General features: G+C 44.4%; 1 pseudogene across 1 annotated transcript; it reads right to left on the reverse strand.

Moving 5' to 3' along the window:
- Window positions 1-553: 553 nt before the first annotated feature.
- LOC308616380 (glycine cleavage system H protein, mitochondrial-like) lies at window positions 554-3,717 on the reverse strand (annotated as a pseudogene). The gene is made up of 2 exons: window positions 3,633-3,717; window positions 554-1,316 (listed from the first exon to the last, which is right to left on the reverse strand). The product of its transcript is annotated as a glycine cleavage system H protein, mitochondrial-like (transcript).
- Window positions 3,718-23,846: the final 20,129 nt, after the last annotated feature.

Consider the following 23,846-nt stretch of genomic DNA (forward strand, 5'->3'; position numbering starts at 1 on the left):
ATACACACCCACCTGTCTATCTCCTACACACATTATTCGTATCCACTCTCCCCGGCTCTGACACACACAAACTAAAAGACACATAACATATGCAGGTTCATTCATACACATCTCAGATATATTCTTATGCCTACAGAGCATTTTATTTTTTTTAACATCTTTATTGGAGTATAATTGTTTTACAATGGTGTGTTAGTTTCTACCGTATAACAAAGTGAATCAGCTATACATATACGTATATCCCCATATCCCCTCCCTCTTGCGTCTCCCTCCCACCCTCCCTATCCCACCCCTCTAGGTGGTCACAAAGCATGAGCTGATCTCCCTGTGCAATATGGCTGCTTCCCACTAGCTATCTATTTTACATTTGGTAGTGTACACATGTCCATGCCACTCTCTCACTTCGTCCCAGCTTACCCTTCCCCCTCCCCGTGTCCTTAAGTCCATTCTCTACATCTGCGTCTTTATTCCTGTCCTGCCCCTAGGTTCTTCAGAACCATTTTTTTTTAGATTCCATATATATATGTTACCATACGGTATTTGTTTTTCTCTTTCTGACTTACTTCACTCTGTATGACAGACTCTAGGTCCATCCACCTCATTACAAATAAGTCCATTTCGTTTCTTTTTATGGCTGAGTAATATTCCATTGTATATATGTGCCATATCTTCTTTATCCATTCATCTGTCAGTGGACACTTAGATTGCTTCCGTGTCCTGGCTATTGTAAATAGTGCTGCAATGAACATTGTGGTACATGACTCTTTTTTTTTTTTAAGTTGCTTTAAACTAGTTAGGGGTTCCATTTTCACTCCTCAATAGATTTTATGTATTTCTCATATGCTTCTTCACTCATTAGTTCATCTAGGTCTGAAGGGTTACTGAGTGTCATCTTGATCAGCCAACCATCTTCATAACAAGATTTGTTGACAAGTCCTGGATTTTCTGCTAGAGCTTACTAATTTCAGTTACTTCTCCTGATAGAGGAGAATAGATTTCACTATCAGCTTTCACACTTTCCAAAGCACCAAATTCCTCTTGTTTGTTCAATTTTGTCCCAACTTCAGGCAGACTACAGTAAACAACATCTCCCAAAGCTTCCTGTGCAAAATTGCTGATTCCCACTGTTCCAACACCGTTTTCTGTTGTTAACCATTCATGTTTGTCTGTGAATTTATGACCCGACAGCAGAGCCAGTCCGGTGTGCTGTGCCCTGATGGCACGCGCCCTCAGTCCCCAGGGCCGTGGCGGGCAGGGCACGTTGGGCGCAGAGATGGCATGCAGGCTGCAGACTGCGGCCCACACGCTCCGCGCCACTCACAAAGCCATGTTCGCAGGGGTGCAGAGGGTCTCTGTGCAGCATCTCCATAGTGGTACATGTCTCTTTTTGAATTATGGTTTTCTCAGGGTATATGCCCAGTAGTGGGATTGCTGGGTCGTATGGTAGTCCTATTTGTAGTTTTTTAAGGAACCTCCATACTGTTCTCCATAGTGGCTGTATCAATTTACGTTCCCACCAGCAGTGCAAGAGGGTTCCCTTTTCTCCACACCCTCTCCAGCATTTGATGTTTGTAGATTTTTTGATGATGGCCATTCTGACCGGTGTGAGGTGATACCTCATTGTAGTTTTGATTTGCATTTCTCTAATGATTAGTGATGTTGAGCATCCTTTCAGGTGTTTGTTGGCCATCTGTATGTCTTCTTTGGAGAAATGTCTATTTAGGTCTTCTGCCCATTTTTGGATTGGGTTGTTTGTCTTTTTGATATTGAGCTGCATGAGCTGCTTGTATGTTTTGGAGATTAATCCTTTGTCACTTGCTTCATTTGCAAATATTTTCTCCCATTCTGAGGGTTGTCTTTTGGTCTTGTTTATGGTTTTCTTTGCTATTCAAAAGCTTTTAAGTTTCATTAGGTCCCATTTGTTTATTTTTGGTTTTATTTCCATTTCTCTAGGAGGTGGGTCAAAAAGGATCTTGCTGTGATTTATGTCACAGAATGTTCTGCCTATGTTTTCCTCTAAGAGTTTTATAGTGTCTGGCCTTACATTTAGGTCTTTAATCCATTTTGAATTTATTTTTATATGTGGTGTCAGGGAGTGTTCTAATTTCTTTCTTTTACATTTAGCTGTCCAGTTTTCCCAGCACCACTTATTGAAGAGACTGACTTTTCTCCAAGAACATGGTATATCTCTCCATCTGTTTGTATCATCTTTAATTTCTTTCATCAGTGTCTTACAGTTTTCTGCATACAGGTCTTTTGTCTCCTTAGGTAGATTTATTCCTAGGTATTTTATTTTTTTTTTTTTTTTTTTTTTTTTTTTTTTTTTTTTTTGTGATACGCGGGCCTCTCACTGTTGTGGCCTCTCCCGTTGCGGAGCACAGGCTCCGGACGCGCAGGCTCAGCGGCCACGGCTCACGGGCCCAGCCGCTCCGCGGCATGCGGGATCCTCCCAGAGAGGGGCACGAACCCGCGTCCCCTGCATCGGCAGGCGGACTCTCAACCACTGCGCCACCAGGGAAGCCCTTCCTAGGTATTTTATTCTTTTTTTTTGCAATGGTAAATGAGAGTGTTTCCTTAATTTCTCTTTCAGATTTTTCACCGTTAGTGTATAGGAATGCAAGAGATTTCTGTGCATTAATTTTGTATCCTGCAACTTTACCAAATTCATTGATTAGCTCTAGTAGTTTTCTGGTAGCATCTTTAGGATTATCTGTGTATAGTATCATGTATCTGCAAACAGGGACAGCTTTACTTCTTCTTTTCCGATTTGGATTCCTTTTATTTCTTTTTCATCTCTGATTGCTGTGGCTAAATCTTCCAAAACTATGTTGAATAATAGTGGTGACAGTGGGCAACCTTGTCTTGTTCCTGATCTTAGTGGAAACGGTTTCAGTCTTTCACCATTGAGAGCGACATTGGCTGTGGGTTTGTCATATATGGCCTCTATTATGTTGAGGTACGTTCCCTCTATGCCCATTTTCTGGAGAGTTTTTATCATAAGTGGGTGTTGAATTTTGTCAAGAGCTTTTGCTGCGGGCTTCCCTGGTGGCGCAGTGGTTGAGAGTCCGCCTGCCAATGCAGGGGACACAGGTTCGTGCCCCGGTCCGGGAAGATCCCACATGCCGCGGAGCGGCTGGGCCCGTGAGCCATGGCCGCTGAGCCTGCGCGTCCAGAGCCTGTGCTCCGCAACGGGAGAGGCCACAACAGTGAGAGACCCGCGTACCACACACACACACAAAAAAACCTTTTGCTGCATCTATTGAGGTGATCATATGGTTTTTCTCCTTCAATTTGTTAATATGGTGTATCACATTGACTGATTTGCATATATTGAAGAATCCTTGCATTCCTGGGATAAACTCCACTTGATCATGGTGTATGATCCTTTTAATGTGCCTGCAGAGCACTTTAAAGTTCAGCTTTCAAGTTCATCAACTCTTTGCAAGTCATAGCAGCCCCATTTTACTTGTGAAGAACTTGAGGCTCAGAGAGGTTGAAGAATGTCTTCAAGGTCAGGGAGCTGGGAAATAATAGAGTTTGGACTGTCACTCAAGTCTGCCTGACTCTGACTGTGCTTCGGCTGCACTCTGCTATCCCTGTACATGCAAACACACACACACACACACACACACAGATGCACACTGCAAACATGTCCAGATACTCTCTGATTACATTCTTCTCCACATGCCCAAACTCAGAAAGAAAGTTCACTGACATGTTGCCAGTGGGTCTAAGGAAGGATCTGTCTTTTTGAAAAATTTCTGGCTTGCTTGTAGCCAAGGCTCGTAAACTGTACATAGCAGCTTCTCAGAGATATCCAGACGACTTAGTTCAATAGATTTGCTCTGACATGTAGAAAGCAAAAGGTAGAGATGAATATTTGGGTTGTGTGTTTGATTTTTGCAGCCCTTCCTGTCTTGTCTGATTGTCCTTCATTCTCACAATAACCCTGTAGGTAGTTGTGGAGGAAACTATTATATGCTTTAAACAGGTGGGGAAACTGGGAGTCAGGGTGTTCAAGGGTAACCCAGATGCCTCCAGCTCTGTAATTGTCTGGGGTCCCCCTTCTCTTCGATGCCCAATAACGATAGTCCAAGCTCCCTTCTACCTTGCCTTCAGGAAGTCCACTGCACATCTTCCCAAGTGATGTTATGGGTACCCAGGAGGAATGGTTAAATGTTCTAGCCATCTCTCCTGGCTGTCCCATGTCACATCCTAACTTGAGCAGTTCTTTGCTCTGCTAGACATCTCTGACTGCCTCATGACCTTTGCTCTGGATTTCTGATTTTCTCCTTTCTAAGGTAAGGACACCAACCCTCCCTTAATTCTCAAACACATCTCTTTGGGTGCTTTTTTGGCTCTAAGTAACAGAACACCCAACTCAAATAGGCTTAAACAATAAAGAACACTTTATTCTGCTTTATAACCAGAAGTTCCAAAGTAGGGTAGTTCCAGGGCAAGTTAATTAAGAACCCAGGTTCTTCCCACTTTTCCCATCTGCCATCCGCATGCATTTTGGTTTTGTTCCAAAACAAACTATGCTTTCTCTGGGTCACACGTTGGCTGACACTATTCCAGGCATCATTGGTAGAAACAACACTCAACAAAGAAGAGGTCTTTTCTTCCTGTATGTCTCTTTATGTCATTGGACAGAACTTTGTCACATGAGGAAACTTTTCAGTGTGACTAACACGTTCATGATTTGGATTATAATGATGGTTTCACACGTGTGTACATGTGCCAAAACTTATCAAATTAACTATGAGCAATTTATCATATGATAATTATGCCTCAGTATAGCTCTTTCAAAACTATCTACTTAAGTAATGAATCAGTATTGCAAAGAACTGAATGTCTGTGTTCCCTCCCACAATTTATATGCTGGAATCCTAATCCCAATGTGGTATTTAGAGGTGAGATCTTTGAGAGGTATTTAGGTCATCATGAGGGTGGAGCCCTCATGAATGGGATTAGTGCCTTTGTGAGAAGAGGCCAGACAGGTAGCTAGCTCCTTCTGCCATGTAGGGATACAACAAGAAATGGGCAGATGCAACCCAGAAGAGGTTCTCATCAGAACTCAAAGATACTGGCACCCTGATCTCACACTCTGAGCCTCCAGAACTGTGAGAATAAATTTTGTTGTTTATAAGCCACCCATTCTATGCTATTTTGTTATAGCAGCCTGAATTAAGACTTACGTTCTCCTGGTAAAAAGTTAAGACATAATATATAAAGCTAAAATATCCTTTTCCACCATACCCCAGTCCTTCTAGGTATCAGATTAGTATGTATCTCCAGATCTTTTTCTATATATTTATAAACATAATGGTACCCATCGAATGTATATAGTATCACCTACTTCCTTGTTGTTACTCTTTTTACACAAAAGTCACATTGTGTGATGATGTTGCACCTTGTTTTTTTTGAACACAGTACTTCTTGGGGGTCTTTCTCAATCAGTATTTAGAAATGCATCTCATTCTTGTTAATTTGCAAGATACAGGTCTATCACAGTTTATTCAGACATACCTCTCTGATGAACTTTAGTTTGTTCCCAACTTTTCACTATTTGAAACAATCCTACAACAAGCATCCTTGGACCCTCCTCTTTGTGCAGAGTCCCATGACTTGGATCACAGGATGGATTAAAAAGTTGTGTCCTGGGCTTCCCTGGTGGCGCAGTGGTTGAGAGTCTGCCTGCCGATGCAGGGGACACGGGTTCGTGCCCCGGTCCGGGAGGATCCCACAAGACACGGAACGGCTGGGCCCGTGAGCCATGGCCACTGAACCTGCGCGTCCGAGCCTGTGCTCCGCAACGGGAGAGGCCACAACAGTGAGAGGCCCGTGTACCACAAAAAAAAAAAAAAAAGATATGTCCTTGTTTTAATTTGCATTTTAGGGGGAATTTTCTCAGAAAAATAGATTCCTGAGTCCCATTCTCAAGCATCCTGATTTGAGGCTCAAGAATCTGTGTGATTTACAACCTTCCCAGGTGATGCACAGAGGGGTTTTGGAACTAGTGCCTGAGGACCAGCGATGTCACTTTCAGATCTGTTGTTCCATGATCCTCGAACTCCTGCCTTCTCCTAAGCCCATGACTTGTTTAGGCCCAGTGTCTACACCATCTCTGCCACTTATGATTCTGTTTTCTCCATGAGGGAAGATTTTTTTAAGACAGAGGAAGTCCTGGCAACTATGGCCATTTACTAAGTTGGCTCTTGGAGCCATATTTCAGATGTCACTCTGAGGAAATTCTACCCCTCAGAAAGAAGGGACTAACATGTGCTAAGAATCTAATGGTTTCTAGATAAACATACTGGGTTTACTGGACACTTAACTTCCACGTGGTCATTTAAACCTCACAACAACCTTAGGAAGTATTATTGTACCCATTTTACACATGAGGGGACTAAAGTTCAGAGAGACGTAGTAATTTTCCCAAGGTCAGACAGCTACCTAGGGCCCCCTGTTCCAGCTCTGTTGGGCTCCAAATTCTGTGTTCTTTTCATTGTATCGCTTGCCTGCAAACTAGGGTGTCCTAGTTCCTAACTTCTGGAGGTCTCTAGAAAAGGTGCAAATATTTCATGGAACAAGTATTATTTTATCTTACTTAGCATGGAGTAACTTATTTGATTCAATCCTGGAGAATTTGTTCCTGAAAATATGGACTGGAGGATAGATGGACTGGGGGTATGAAGGAGAATGATTCCGTTTTACCTCTGATCATCCCTACTGCTTCCCTCTTCTGGGATTAATGTGGAAGGAGAAAAATAGAAAAGTGGCTTGTATCACAGAATTACAATCAAGTATTCAATTTCTTGAGCTTTTTTTTCTAACTGAGAAATATAAAAGAACAGCATATACCAAATAACCAAGTATCCACCATCTAAAAATGACAATTCAAAAAATATTTGTCAAAAAAAAAAAAACATTTGTCAAATTTCTTAAAAATAAAATAAGCAACATATTCCTCGTCTAAAGATGATTTCATTTCCTCTCCACCTCATGCCTCAGCAGCCTCAGTCAGAAATTTGGATTGTCTCTGCCAAATCTGTTTTACATTTTCAGCTGTAAGTATGTGTTAAACAACATGTATCATGAACAAATAAAAAAATTAAAAATTGAGTATATAAATGGTCTTTCACTGTAACTTTTATTCTGCTCCCAGCTTTTCTTCTCTTTATGCTATAACACTGAGAGCTCTTTAAAAGTTAAGAATTGTGTCTTATTTAATCTTTGCACCCCTGATGGCCTAGTACCTTCTGGAGGCTCAGTAAATCAGAAAGGAAAGAAGGAAGGAAGGAAGGAAGGGAGGGAGGAAGGAAAGGAGGGAGGGAGGGAGGATCAGTCTTTTGAGTCAGAACCTCCTGTGTGGCTCCCAATTAGACGTGAGGGTAATTAAAGAGGCATTCTAAGTCCTTCACACCGTGATTTCCCTGCCCCCGAGAACTGTTCACGTCCCATTAGAGCAGGTAGCTCCTCCATCCTTTAACCTGCTCACCATTCTGTTCTCCCAGGAAGTCCCAGGCATGGTTTCGAGAAGTTTGTGGCCACACAGCCGCCTCATGTTCTCAGCTCCAGTGTGGTCCAACTCTCACTGGTGGTAAATCAACCAGCCAAGGCTGAAGCCTGCATTACTCTCTATCTCTCAAAAACCCTCAGGGATCTGGGGACTTACCTGCCAGTTCAAACACTTGTCTTCCCTCCTTTCCTTCTCCTACTCTGTCTTTGACTCTGTCAACAATGGAGGGCTTTTCTGGATGACTGTTTCTGCCTCTCTGAGTATCTTTCTCTGTCTCTGATTCAAAATTATGCCTCTGCTTCCCTTCCTCAGCCCCTGCCTCTACCTTCCCACCCTTCCCCTTTCTATCCCCTGAGCCTAGCTGCAGCCATAGATCCAGGAGCCCAGCTGGGCCATAGATCTCTCCGTTACTGCTGTTCTTTCCCTCTCACTTTTAAGAATGCTTTTTGTGGTGACTTCTAGCACAAACAGCTGTTGGAACTTGTTTGAGAAAACCTCGGGGGGCAGATGCTCTGGCAGTCCATCAGATTCTTCTTTCCTCTGCAATCTGAGATGGACTGGGGAAGAAATGCATTCACTGATTAACCCATTAAACAAATATTTATTGAGCTCCTATTATATGCCAGTCACCGAGGTGGACACTGAGAATATAACAGTAGGTAACACGGCCCATATAGAGTTTACAGTCTAATGGGAGAGACAGATATAAATCTAAGAGCCACTTAAACATATAAATAATTTATAATAAATGGTGGTCCATACTTTGAAAAATTGTCCGCAATGTTCTAATAATAGTTCATGTCTGTCAAATGTTTATTGTATAACTGCCACTATTGTAAACATTTCACATACATTTATCTTAACAAAAACATAGTCCTATTTTACATATGATGACAGAACAGTGGGGTTAAACAACTTGCTCACGGGCACACAGCTTGTGGATGGAAGGATCAAGATTTAAACATAACGTGGGGACTGGGAATCAAGAGGAAGAAAGTCTTCCCCAAGGCTGTTTCCTTCCATGTGGGAATAGAATTTTCTTTCCCAAGATCACATAGAGAGTAGGAGGCAGAAAAAGGACTGGAATCCAGCCTCCTAAATCCCAAGCTAATCAGTTCTAAGGTCAGATAGGCTGAAATGTGAAGGTTGACTCTGTTACTAAACTACTAAGCCCCATGGCACTTCTCAGAAAAATAAAGAGGAGTATGGGGTTGGGTGATGGTAGGGAATGGGCACTTTCCGCTAAGTTGGGCTGGTAGGGGCTTGAGCCTCTGACCCTGGGATGCACTTGGGGATGGTAAGCTCCTTGAAGGAAGGACTGTGTTATCTTCTCTATTGCATCTCCAGAGCTTAACACAGTGCCTTAATCATTATTTATTGAAAAAATAAGTTGAATCAAATGTGAAAAAGATAGAACAGATGGAAGCTCCATGTTTCTTCCAAGCTAGGGGTTTATAATTCCAATAACTTCATTTCTTTCCACTCTCACGAATACCAGCTAGCAGTGCAGAGATATTCTGCCAGGTATCTGGGTCAGTTTCTACCCTTTCTTTTCAATCTGCATATCCAAAATATATCCTCCTGTTTCATAAAACTCCCTTTTAATTTATTTTTTATTTTTTTGCTAATACAGTTAAGAGCTGAGTTTGATCTAGAAACCTTACCTCTTAAGTCTCTTTTGATAACACAGCCCCCAGAGCATCCGTCTCTCTGAAGCCTCTTTATGAGTTTTGGAGCTGAGTAAAATGCCGACTCCTTTCAGGATAATTACATTGGAGCAGACACATTGTTCCTGGAATATGTTTCCCAATCTGAGTAAACAGATCTTGGTCCTTTTTATGCTCTGTAATATGCATTTCCTTCTCCTTCATTTTTCTCTCTATCTGGAGTGCTGCCTGTGGGTTAATCTCTGGACCAGGGATGAGGGAAGGATTTGTTTGGGAAAACATCTTCCACGAGACATTTGGCTACGAGGGGGCCTTTGGCTGGGGGGCTGCTCTTGGCTGCTCGCACATTCAGCAGCTCTCTCTATCCCACAAAGAGGACAGGGAAGCCAAGAACTGCTCAGCAACCTTATGAAAGAGTGAAGAACTAAATGTACCCAGCAACTCAAGAGTCTTTAGGCTGCATCAATTAAAGCAATGCCCACTGTCGCACCTTTCTTGTAGGTTATGTGTTGCATAAGGAGGAACATGTGGGAACCACAGTAATTAAAGTGGCAGAGTCAGAACTGGAATCCACATCCCAACTCTGCCACTTAAATTAGCCGTGTGACCTGGGACATGTGACTTAAGCTCTGGTGGCATCAGTTTTCTCATCTGTATAATGGAAATAATAATAGTATTTATGTCAAATACTTATTATAAGAATAAATTCAGATAATACCTTTAGTGCCTACAGATGATGATGACGACGATCTGTGACATGCAAAGTATTTTCACATTTGTGCTTTTGCATTTGATCACGTTTTCCTTGCTTTCCTAGTAGAGGACCTGCATCAGAACCATGTTCTTCTGACCTTCAGTCTCTATGCTTTTTTATTCTGGGCCATACCAGAGGAGTTTGACTTGTTCTCTGTGACTCCCAGGACAAGGAGACAGAAGACAGCTTGGATTCAAAATAGGGATATTTATTTTTAATGGTCAGGAGTATCAAAAAATGACTGCCTCAAAAAAGGAGTGTGTTTCCTGTCCCTGGTGGCACCCAGGCAGAGGCTGTCCAGCCACCTGAAGAGGATGTTGTAAAGAGAAGGGAAAGGTTAGACTTGGTGGCCTTCCAATTCTGAGAGTCTGACTTTCTCATCAGAACAGGAAGTGTCTGTTTTTGCAGCTCTCCACTCCCATACCCATTATTTTTCCGGGAAATCCCATGAAGCTTGAGAGTTTTATCTGCAAATCCAGCCCTCACACTCTAGCCTATTGACTTAAGAACCAGATTTCTTTGAGATTCAAGAGGCTGGGTTTTAATACTCTTTCTACCTCCTATTCTCTACATGATCTTGGGAAAGAAAGTTCTGTAGTTTGTACCTGCCCAGCATCAACTCCCATTCTCTGCTAACATGTCCTCCATCTCCTTTGGGGACCACTCCTCTCTTACTCTCAGTCCATGTGGCTCTAGTGAGATTGTCTCATCTCCATGGTCAGCACGTGACCTAGGTCTAACCACAGAATGTTCTGGCTCCCTGGCTACAGTAATTGGTTCAGGAATGGGCATCTGATTCAAGTTGGAGCAATCCAAATCCATCCCAAGACTTTTGCTACAACTGCTGAGAAAGAGAGGCTCTTTTTCTGGAGGTTGCTAAGCTGGTAACATGCAAGTCTCGATTTTCTGGGGTCTACACAGGGGCAGAGCCTGCCTGAAAATGAAGTCAACACAAAGCAAAGCAAAGCTAAGAGGTAGTGAGAACAAATCCTGATGACATCATTCAAATGCCTGAATCCAACAGTACCTGAAGTTAGACCTACTTCTAGAGTTTTTCAGTTATGTTAGCCAATAAATTCAGGTCATGTTTGGTTTTTAAATTTTTGGTTACTGAATTTGTTTGTTTATTTCTTGGGTACATTCGACTTGGATTCCTACCACATGTAACCAAGAGTTCCAACGAACAGCTATCACAATGCGCTAGAGTGAGGACTTCCTGTAGAACATGAGTCTGGAGCTGCTCTCTTCTCTGTATCAGGGTATACCTAGTAAAATCCTTGGAAAGACTGCTAATTATTTTTTTTTCTTTTTATTTAAGACTGCTAATTATTTAATGTGTCACTCTGTGCAGAGAGCCATCAGGATCTTAACCAGAGCCATCAATACCTTAACCAGAGTGAAACTTGGGACCACTTCAATCACCGTCATAGTTATCTCTCATACTCCATATGCAGAACTCTATAGTTTTTACCAGCATTTCCAGGAATTGCCCCCAACCCCGCTTTTTAGTGAATTCAATGACCATTCGTCCACCAAATATTAAAAGCACCTATTATGTGCCAAGCATTATAACAAATTATGTTTGGAATACAATGATGTGTAAGATACTAAGAAGCTTACAGTAAAATCAGGAGGTGGCATTTACAGGGAACTTTTATAAAACCAACCCCATGTGTCTGTCATTTTACTAATTTTTTTTTAATCCCAATTTCATATAGATTTGCTATTATGAATAGAATGTTTTTTCTTTTACATTTTCTAATTGGTTATTACTAGCCCTTAACTTTTTTTTTAATTTATGTATTTATTTATTTTTGGCTGCATTGGGTCTTTGTTACTACGGGCAGGCTTTCTCTAGTTGTGGCGAGCAGGGGCTACTCTTCTTTGCAGTGCGCAGGCTTCTCATTGTGGTGGCTTCCCTTGTTGCAGAGCACAAGCTCTAGGCACACAGGCTTCAGTAGTTGTGGCACGCGGGCTCAGTAGTTGTGGCACACGCACTGTAGAGTGCAGGCTCAGTAGTTGTGGCGCACAGGCTTAGTTGCTCCACGGCATGTGGGATCTTCCTGGACCAGGACTTGAACCCGTGTCCCCTGCATTGGCAGGCAGATTCTTAACCGTTGTGCCACCAGGGAAGCCTCGTTTTACTAATTTTTTAAACTCATAGTAATACTTTATTAATTTCCCATTGCTGCAGTAACGAACTACCACAAACTTAGTAGTTTAAAACACACAGCACAGTCCTGGATATCAGAAATCTGAAATGGGTGACACTGGGCTAGAATCGAGGTGTCAGCAGAGCTGTGTTCCTTCTGGAGGCTCTAGAAGAGAATCTGTTTCCTTGCCTTTTCCAGCTTCTAAAGACTTCCTGCATGGCCCCTTCCACCATCTTCAAAGCCAGCAACACAGCATCTTCAAATCTCTCTCTCCCCCTCTCTGATTCTAACATTCCTGCCTTCCTCCTGGAAGGACCCTTGAAATTATATGGAGCCCACCTAGATAATCCAAGATAGTCCCCCCATGTCCAGGTCCTTAACTTTATCACATCTGCAAAAATCCCTTTTGTCACATAAGGTAACATATTCACAGGTTCTAGGGATTAGGATATGGACACCTTTGGGGGACCATTATTCTGCCCATCACAAATACAAATAAGTAGGTATTATTATTACTATTCCCATTTTACAGAGAGAAAAATTAAGGTTTAGAGAGGTTAAACTGACCCTCCTGATAACTAGTAGGAGCCAGAGCCTTGATTCGTCCACAGCGGGTCTGATTCGGAGTCCACATGCTTATTCACTGTCATTCTCCCTGCCAACCCAAATGATTGTGGATTTTAAAGTCACACAGACCTGGGCAAGTCACGTAACTATCCTGTGCCTTACTTTTGTCGTCTGCAACATGGAGCTAATAGTTTTATATTTAGGAACAGTTGAGGTTATGCATGTGGCACTCTTTGCTGCACTGTGACCGGCACATAGTAGGTTCCCAATATGTGGCCATCATTCCTACAACAGTTTTTCAAAGGTGTCAGGGGCCTGAAGAGACAGATTCAGTGCCCTTGAATGGGGAGAGCGGCCCTGTCCCAGGAGGAAATGCTCACCTTTTGCTCAGAGGTATTATGTCTCCAAGGACACCTGTGGAGCTCACGTTGGGGGAATACTTTCTGCTGGCTTCTAGAACACTGGTGAGAAGAGAACTAGCCAGGTTTAGACATCTGGGGAGCAAATCTAGGGCCAGACACAGGTGGGGTGTGGGCCTCTCATTGCCCATTGGTGGCCAGATGAGCAGATGAAAGAACCTCCTGCTCTCCCACTCCCCTGACTACTCTCTCAGCTCCTTAAGAAATGGCACGTCAACCCATCTGCTCAAACAAATGACTGGCTAGGCCCCTCTTTGAGAGAATGTACTTGGGGGTGACCACACACCCCAGTCCCCCAGAACTTGACTGCCGGGAGTGCCCTCTGCCTTTGTCCCCGGCTGAGCTGCTTTGCAGCAAGGGGCGTCTGACAACAGAAGGACAGCTGAATTCATCACTCTCCTAACTTGTCCATTTGTCTTCGGCTCAGAGGGTCCTGATGGGGGAGTTTCCAGGGGCCGCACTGAAGCGCACATGATTTCTTGACAGAGACACATGGCGGTGATTACACGCGGCGTTAGGCACAGTCACTGCAGCTCGGCGGCTCCAAGGCCTCTCCTGAGCACAGTCTCAGACTGCCTCCACAGCCTCCCTGGCGTCCAGCTCCTTTTCTAAACCACGTGTGGGGATGGAGAAGGGGGAGAGGCGGGGGGTCAGAGGGTACAAGAGGCCGGAGACAGGGCCTTCCTGCCCAGAAGTCGAGATGAGCGGTCCCTCTGTCGGCACAGTTGAGTGGGGCAGCCTGGGATGAACTTCCTCTCCAGCTTCCTGTCCAGGACACAAACGCATTCCTTCCATTCTCAAGCATGAGACTCGAACCCAGATCGCCCTGGGAAAGGGAGCATGGTGACACGGTATGAAGGACTAACAGAGCACTTCCTGACATGAAAAAGAAGATGGAAAAAGAAGATGGAATCTCAGAGGTTTTCATGGCCATAAACTCCAATTCCTGTGCTAAGGTTTGAGTCCTTGTCTAACTCTGTCAGGTAGTTATCTGGCATTTTCTTGCACACCTTCTTTGACGGGGGCTCACTTCTTAGGGCATCTGATTCCATTCGTGGGCAGCTTTGACTCTTAGAAAAGTGCTTCAAATTGAACAGAAACCTGTCTCCCAGAGGCTGCTCTTGGTTTGGCCTTTCAGTCTACTTTCCCAATCACAGTGTTTCTCCAAGAGATGCCTCTTTTCTAAGAATCATATGGGGAGCTCATTAAAATGCAGATTCCTGGACCCAGCCCTGACCTGGTGAATCAGAATCTCTGAGGCAGGAACCTAAGGATCTGCATTGATAAGAATGCCTGATCTGTAAGATGAGCATTGTGGGCCCCTGAAATGAATTCAGGGCGGTGCCCACACACAAAGAATGTCCAAAGGGAAAGCCAGGAACCCAGAGGACAAACGTTTTCAACTCGTCAAACTCTGCCAATGCTGGGGTTGACTGGGGAGGAAGCCACATCAAATAGGGATGGACTAACCCAGGAAATCCCAAATAACAGCTAATACTAAGTACTCACCCACACTAAAGGCTTTGACATAATCCCTCTGTGTGTACGCACTACAGCTACCTCCATTTAACAAGTAAGGAAACATGTTTAGAGCGGTGACTTGCCCAAGGAAATATATCTGGGAAGTGGCAGCGTTGAGGTTTGTCTGACTCTGCACCCCTGCCCACAATCTGCCAACTTGATGGGAATGCCAGATCTAAACCTCCCAGGTCCAGGCCCCTTCCTTAATCTCAATGAGCAGACAAAGTTGTTGTCATTTAAGTGCGGAACCTGTTTTCACCCACACCTCCAGGGTGAAATCTCTCCAGGTGCTTTTGAGGGGTACGGGACAGTCCCAAGGAAGGCAGAGGTACCTGGGGCTTCCAGGTGATGATTCTGGCCCTGGGGAACAGCACAGACCCTTAGGGAACAGTCCTGCTTCCACAGGCTGCTCACCTTACCCTGTCACTCCCGCAGTCAGGCCCACCCCAAACATTTGCAGGGCCTGAGCAAGGGTATAAATGGAGGCCCACATAGCACATGTCTGAATAGTTAGACATTAGAAATTAAGGTAACAAACTGTAAAAAACAAACAAACAAACAAACAAACATGTTCTATCTTCCTGTCTTGACAAATATTCTTTCATTGTGACCTGGAAGGCCAAATTCAAATTTAGCCTTTGAAGGAGCTCCTCCCTGGCACTTGGCAATGTGCGGAGAGCTGGCCCCCAGCCCTGGCTCCTGGCACGGCCCCCTTTCTCTTCCACACTTGACTCTGCCCCACACTCCGAAAGCCTCACACACACGTGTGAGGACCACAGGCTGCACATCCCAGCTCTGTCTACGTGCCCTGCAAGCAGTAGCACCCTGGTCCCCCTGGAGCTGAGTAGAGTCATTCTGGGCAGCCTGCTTGGGTCACGACCCCTATCCGGCTATCTCTGCCCCCTGAATCCATTTGCAGCAAGAGCCGATCATGGGGGCTGAGATAGGAGAGGTACACTGCATTAGTATGCCAGTCAGCATCCTGGGGGCTGCAGTCCCCTCTCTCAGCCTGGCACTGGGCCTGGCAGAGGGGCTGGAAGGCAGCCCCTCCCACAGCAAATGAAGCACTGGACAAGGAAATGAAATCTTGAGCTATCACTCCAGCTTGCAAATGAGAGAGAGGGAGAGGGAGAGGGAAAAAGAGAACCTTATACTTTAGTCAGGGAAGGAGGTCACTAGATCATGAGATCATATCTGCTTCACGCCTCACCTGAAATTTGCTTGTTCGATCTTCTTATCTTTGGATTTTAAAAAGAGTGTGATGTATCTCACTTGGGGATGATATCAGCTCCAATCCTATAGGTCAGTGATTACCAAAGCACCCTCTTGAGTAGCAGCAGCAGCTTCACCTGTCGTTAGACATGCCAGTTCTCGGGCCCCAGTCTGACCTACTGAATCAGAAGCTCTGGAGGGGGACCCAGCACTCTGTGCTTAACAAGCCCTTCTGATGATTCTGATGCTCACTGAAGGCTAAGAACCACTGATGCAGGCCAAGCAGAGCCATTGATTGTTTCAGAGCAGAGCAGTGATCCGTGACAGTTGTGTTCATCAAGCTGTATTCATTCAGCAAATATTTACTGAGGGCCCAACACTGTTAGGCACTGGAGATTCAGGATACCATCTGTGCCCTCAAGTTGCTCACAGTCAAACTCAGGAGCAGGCTAGTAAACAGATCAGTACGCTAGGATGTAATAAATGCTAACACCAGACAGGTGGAGAGTGCTGTCCCGTGGAGGAGTGTCAGATAAGACTTTTGAGAGGCAGCTCTGCGGAAACTTGGAGAAGCAGGCATTGTCAGGCACGGAACAGAGAGCAGTGAAATGTTGCTGGTGACAAAGGTTCTCTCCTTGACCAAACTTTCGTCAGGCCCCTCTTAGTCCTCTTCTCGACTAGGCCGTGACCTTGGCCCCCATCCTGTCTTTGATCCACCCAGCCCAGTCTTAGCAAAGACTCCTGCCAAGTCACCCTTGAGATCTGATCAAATTCCTCATCCCTCACCCTTGATGTCTAAGCCCTTGGCCTGACTTTAGTGAGAATCCCCCTACCCTTGACGCCTCCTCTTAATAATTTTCCATACATTGACCCCTTTGCTCTGCTCATTGTTTATAAATTCCCAGCTGCCTGTTGTATCGTGAGTTGAGCCCTAGCTCTCTCCCCTGTTCCAATACCCCTACTGCAATAGTCCTGAATAGTCTTTCTTATCAGTTTAACAAGTGTCAGAATAAATTTTTCTTTAGCACTGGACAGGGCAGCAGTTGTGCCAAGACTTAGAGGAAGGAAAAAATATGGCCCAGCCTGTTTAGGCCCTTAGGCCAACAAGGAGGTAAGCCTGGGGAACAGGGACTTGGGAGGCTCTCTGAAACTTTGGAGTTTGTCCTGAAGGCAGTGGGAAGCAGGAGGGAGTTTTAAGCAGAAGCATAGCATAATTAGGCTTTCATTCTAGAAAGATCTCTCTGGCAGATTGCTTCATGGTGAATGGATTGAGAACCCCAAACCTGGAGCCCTGAGAGACCAGTGAGGAGACTACTGTCCCTGAATCAGAAACTCAAGCATCTGAATGTCTAATACCGTTCCCTGGTCAGTCAGCCGCAGCCAGGGCTGAGAATCACTGAAGTAGGAGGTGAAAGTGAAGAGACCAGAAGAGGGCAGGAGCAACGGAGAGAAAGGAATGTGTGTGTATTCGGGGGGTTGGGAGGATGTCCCCCAGGAGTCAATGGGAGTCATCGGAGAGTCGCTGCATTTTCAGAAGGCAAATCATGAGACTGAACAGGGGTGGTTAGTGTCTGAAAACTTCATCCTCTTTTTTCTAGGAGCAAGAAAGATGCTGGATTTTTTTTTTTTTTTTTTTTTTTTTGCGGTATGCGGGCCTCTCACTGTTGTGGCCTCTCCCGTTGCGGAGCACAGGCTCCGGACGCGCAGGCTTAGCAGCTACGGCTCATGGGCCCAGCCGCTCTGCGGTATGTGGGATCTTCCCGGACCGGGGCACGAACCCATGTCCCCTGCATTGGCAGGCGGACTCTAAACCACTGCGCCACCAGGGAAGCCCAAGATGCTGGATTTTGAGGAAGCTAAACCTCCCATAAATGAACCATTTGACTTAAGGAGTTTAAGACTCATTCATTGACTCTTTCATTCATTCAAGAAATGCTTACTGAGTACCTACTGTGTCCTGGGTGCTGTGCAAGGTGTTGGGGATACAGCAGTGAGCAGAGATGGTCCCAGTCTAGTGGGTGAGGATGACTTTATACAAGTAATGACTCTAGTAAATGTAAAATTACAACTGTGCTAAGTGCTATGGAGTGAAAATACTTAAAGGATATGTAATAGGGGATGTGACCCAGCTGGGGGGATCTGGAAGGCTTCCTTTAGACCGTGTCCCCTGTCCTGAGGTGCAAAAGATGAGTAAGAATTAGCTAGGCTAACAGGGAGGGGTGCTACAGGCAGAAGGACAGCATCAAAGGCCCTACGGCAGGTGGCCTTTAGCATCACCTGTTGGGCTCTTCACAGGTATGTGGGCCCAGATTCTCCAGTCTATGGGAGAAGCCTCCCCAGGCTGTAACCCCTGACACCCCTTTCGGAAAGCCCACTGTGGAACTGGTGCTAGCAGAAAACCCCATGTTTCCCACAAGGGGCAGATGGCCAAAGGCCTGTGTGAGTGCCTTGGTGGCCTCCCGCAAGCTGGCAGGAGAGGCCCAAGTGTGTGAGCCCAGACAACCTTGCAGCGAGGTCATCGCTGTCTCCCATGGGGGAAGTGCTTCCTGACAGCTGCTCTGTAGCGATTCTCCTTCAATTTCCATTTTATAGCTCCTTGTTCCCTCCTCAGTGGGAGACTGTGTCTCCAAAGAAGTCAGGCTGACATTGCAGGCTGCAATTATCATACCCTTCCCCTGGCTGAGATTGCCTGGTCATCTCCCACCTTCGGTACTAAGTTTCCCTGCATTTATTGTATTGCACAGATATTTATCAAGTACCTGCTGGGTGCTACAGCGGATGGGAATGGATCCAAACAAAATTTGGAATGGCCTTTCCATCACCCAACTCACAGGTGACCCCACACAGCCCATCAACAAATGTTTGTAGAGATTGGGATTGAAGGATTAAGGTTAATGAGTATTATTTAAAGCCCCAAAGGTACCCACAAGAGAACTAAATATTGCAACATGTCTATCGAAGATTTGTAAGCAGAAGGCAGAAGGGGTAAGTGAGCCAAATCCTCATTAATCACATTAAGAAGTCAATAGTTACTGTCTAGAGTTGATAAATCAAGGAGCACAGGTAATAAAGGTTTGACAGGAACAACCAGAGGACGAAGATTAGGAACCCTCAGGTGTCTGGAGTCTAACATCCCAAGATGAAATTCCATTTCTGTTGCTCACCAACTGTGTGACCTTGGACAGATCACTTAACTTCTCTACACCTTAGTTTTCCCATCTGTAAAATGGGCATAATGATGGTACCTACCTCATGGGGTTATGATGAGCACTTAGGGAAACAATGTACATAACAGGATTAGCACAGGGCTTGACACACACACGGCACACACTCAATAAATGTTAGCCAAGGCTAAAAGCAGGAACAGTTTAATAAAGGTTGGTCTCTGGGGAATAGGACATGGGTGGGGGGGGGTGGTGTCGGGGGGAGAAGGCAACTGCTGTTTATTATAAGTTCTCTGAACTGTTTAATTTTATGACCATATGCACACACCTCATTGTTGAAAATAAAATTTTTAAACATTCATACAAACTGGGTGATTACTATAGAAAACTGGACGTTGACTGAATTTTCTGGCTTGAGTATCTCTGTTCCCACAACATTCAAACTCCTCCCCTTCCCTGTCCCATTTTCACCCTCAGTTGCCCTCATCCCCACCCCTTCTTGTTCCCTTAGTTTCTGTTTGTCTCAATTGTCCCTACTCTTAACTGCTCTCTGTAGCACTTGGTGTCTGTATTCGTTTGTTGGGGCTGACATAACAAAGTACCACAGAGTGGGTAGTTTAAACACAGAAAGTTATCTTCTTCTGGAGGCTAGAAGTCCAAGATCAAGGTGTTGGTAGGTTTGGTTTCTGCTGAGGCCTCTCTCCTTGGCTTGCAGATGACCGCATTCTCGCTGTGTCCTCACATGGCCATTCCTCTGTGCACCCATCCCCGGTGTCTCTCTGTATGTCCACTTTTTCTCTTCTCAGAAGGACACCAATCACACTGGATTTGGACCTACCCTAAGGGCCTCATTTTAACTTAATTGCCTCTTGAAAGGCCCTGTCTCCAAATATAGACTCTGAAGTTCTGGGGGGTCAGGGCTTCAACATATGAATTTGGGAAGCATGCAATTCAGCCTATAACAACATCCTTGAGCCATTTGGTGCCCTGGGGCCCAGGAGCCTGTTGCAATGATATTATGAGGCCCAGGGCCAAATATTAGGCATATATCTGGGGTAGACAGTACCACCTGTGCTAGCAGGCTGTGGCATCTGCCACAAGGTGAGTGATCCCAGGGGTTCCTAGAAATGTGTACATCCCTCTCCAGGCCCTTTATGCAAAGTCAGATGTGTGACTGCTCACCACATAAGGGTCCTGGGACTCAGGGTGCCAGGGCTCCTCCTGTACTCTGCTATCATCTCGCTGTGTGACTGTGGACAAGTCACTTCCCTTTTCTGAGCCTTAATTCCCTCCTCAATAAAATGAAGAAGTCGTTTGTCCTAAGAGACTTGCATTCTAATTCCTGCTCCTCCTTCCTCAATCTTTGTAGTCTAGAAAGCTTGAGTGCTTGTTTTCCGGTCTCTGAGACAGCGAAGTATATCCAACTCATCTGGAGGCTCCTCCACCCCGCATGAGACAGATGCCCTCCCCATCCTCCACTGCTTCGCGATCTGGGGGTCTTGCCCAGCCTGCATCTGTCTATCCTTCCTCTGGTTTTCCTTTGGGGCAGGGGTGAGCCAATGAAACTCAGTCCTGGGATTTTTAGTGAAGCTATTTGAAAAAAGAAGTCAGCTTCCCCTGGCATTCCTAGCTGTCAAGATAATGTAAACCTGGAGCTACCAGCAGGCACCCTGTCACCTGGGGAGAGTAAGCTGCCTGAGGGCAAAGAGCATATAAAGATGAAGCAGACTTGAGAAAGTTTCTGGGGCTTGATGACATCTTTAAACACCTGGATCTTGCTGTGCCTGAAGGCAAACTACCCTTGACTTTTCAGCTAAATAAGGCATAAATTTCTTTCCTTCTTTTTCTTTTTTAAAAAAATTTATTTATTTTTATTGAAGTATAGTTGATTACAACATTGTGTCAGTTTCAGGTGTATAGCAAAGTGATTCAGTTTTACATATATATATTCTTCAGATTCTTTTCCATTATAAGTTATTACAAGATACTGAGTATAATTCCCTGTGCTATGCAGTAGGTCCTTACCATTTATCTATTTTATATATAGTAGTGTGTATATGTTAATCCTAAACTTTTAAGTTAACCCTCCCTCCCCTCTCCTTTCCCCTTTTGAAACCATAAGTTTGTTTTCTAAGTCTGTGAGTCTATTTCCGTTTTGTAAACACATTCATTTATATTATATTTTTAGATTCCACATAAAAGAGATATGATATTTGTCTTTCTCTAATTTACTTCACTTAGTATGATAATCTCTAGGCCCATCCATGTTGCTGCAAGTGACATTATTTCGTTCTCTTTTACAGATGAGTAATATTCCAATAAATATATATATATACCACATCTTCTTTATCCATTCATCTGTTGATGGACATTTAGGTTGCTTCCATGTCTTGGCTATTGTAAATAGTGCTGCTATGAACATTGGGGTGCATGTATCTCTTCAAACTGGAGATTTTGTCTTTTCCAGATATATGCTCTTTCCTTCTTTTTCTCTTTATTTGTTTATTGCCCACATTTAAAAAAAATATCTTTATTGGAGTATAATTGCTTTACAATGTTGTGTTAGTTTCTGCTGTACCCACATCTTTTTTGAACTGGTTTTCTGCTACTTTCTGAGGAGGAATCTTGTCCTTGAACATTGTTTAACTTCAAGAAAATCTTTCCAATGTTCCTTCTTTTTCTTAGCAAACTCATACACAGCCTTCAAGATCCACCCAAACCTCACCTCCCGGTGACCTCTCCCATGGGCCCCTGAGAAAAATGAGAGGTTCCCTCCTCTGGGCTCTCATGGCAGCCTGTACATTGCTCCAATAAAACACTTAACAATTTATATCAACTTTTTGCATAGTTGTCTGTTCAGATCCCTGTATTTAAATGTTTGTTCATCTTTGAACCCTCAGTGCTTGGATCAAGGGATGGCACACAGTTTGCGTTTGATGAATGAGGGAATGAATAGTATATAACCTGAATCCTTCTGCTGTGACATCAGCCCTCATTTTCATTGCTCAGAAGAAATAGAAACCGATTTGTCACTCTGCTCTGCGTGGATTAGTCACAGTTTAATGAACTACAGAGTGGCATGATATATTTACTAAGCTAAGTAAATGCTAAAAAAAAATTCCAATTTTAAGGCTGAATTGTCAGTGCTTTTATATGCTTACCCTCCCTTGCTACTCACCCCTCTTTTACTTACTTTGGGGGGCCACATGGTGTAATAGACTGGGAGGTTGGAGAGCTGGGTTCTAGTCCCCAGTTTTCTCTAGGAATGTGTGGAGCTCATCATCATGACAGGGGTGGACCAAATCAGGAGTTGAAACTTCTAAGACCCACAAGGACTGTAGTGTCAACTTGGCCTCAGTGACCACGCAGCCCTGGTTTGTTATGACCACGTAGGAAGACAGGCCCAGTGCTGCCAGATCTTGCAGTTTTTAAGAGAATTTGGGAGTGTAGGTTTTTATATAAAATGAGTACTTTAAAAAATATATTATGTACACCTAGGCTGTGAAGATTCAGGTGCTCTCATACACTGCTGATGGGAGTGCAAAAAGATTGGACCCCTATGGTGGGGAATTTAGCAATATCCTTCAAAATTACAGATGCATTTACCCTTTGACCCAGCTAATCCTACTTCTAGGGATTTCCGCTGAAGATTCACCTCCACACTACACAACAAGGTAGGCACAAGGTTATTCATTATGACATTAATAGCCCCAAATTGAAAACAACTGCAAATCTCCTTTTGAGATTTGGGGGACTGTTGAACCTTGGTTTATTCACACACTGTGGAGTAATTTGCATCTGGAAAAAAAGAATGGGACAATCTCTCTGTATTTTTATGGCAAGATCTCCAGGATCATTTACATGATAAAAGTAAAGTGCACCACAGTGTATAGAAAGTGCTCTTGAAACTCACATCCCCAGCTGAGGACAGAGAGCCTTTGCAAAGCCTACTGCATTGGTTCTCTCCTAGCTCTCCCTGCAGCTGGGGGTATGGGCTGTGTGTGTGTGTGTGTGTGTGTGTGTGTGTATGCCCGTGCATTTAGGCCTCCCAGGGTAAGTGGCGGGGACCTGTTTACTGCAGACCTCCTACAGGGACAAGCACTGCCCAGAGAGACATTGGCAAGACAAATATCCCATTAAGACTGTTGGACTGGATTCCAACACGATTAAGTTCTAATATCAGTTCTGCCCCCAACAGCCACTGAGGACCTTTCTCCTTCCTCCCACCAAATACAATTGTTATTTGTATTTATTTATTTTTTTTTTGAGGTACACGGGCCTCTCACTGTTGTGGCCTCTCCTGTTGCGGAGCACAGGCTCCGGACGCGCAGGCTCAGTGCCATGGCTCACGGGCCCAGCCACTCCGCGGCATGTGGGATCTTCCCGGACCGGGGCACGAACCCGTGTCCCATGCATCGGCAGGCAGACTCCCAACCACTGCGCCACCAGGGAAGCCCTGTATGTTCATTTTTTACAATGCCTTTTCTACCACTGGACTGTGAGCCCCGGGAGACCATGATTAATCTGTTTGCCCACCACTGAAACTCTAACACTTGTCATAGTGCATGGCATGTAGTGGATTCTCAATAAATAACAGTTGAATGAATGACTAAATGACAAAAATGGGTGATGGACATAAAGAACATAGTCCCCAGGCATGGTTCAATTACAAGTGGTAGTAGATTACTTAATGTTAAGATGGTGGTGATTGCAAGTTGTATGACTTTAGGCAGATTGATAAAATCCCAAGCCTTGGCTTTCTCATCTCTATTATGGATACAATAATACCTATTCCCAAGTGTTGTTATGGGTGTTAATGAGATAACATAGGCAAATCACTCAGTGTCTGGTTTGGCACATAAAAGAT

This window comes from Mesoplodon bidens, assembly GCF_964165515.1.
Source record: "Mesoplodon bidens genome assembly, chromosome: 4".
Taxonomy (NCBI): domain Eukaryota; kingdom Metazoa; phylum Chordata; class Mammalia; order Artiodactyla; family Ziphiidae; genus Mesoplodon; species Mesoplodon bidens.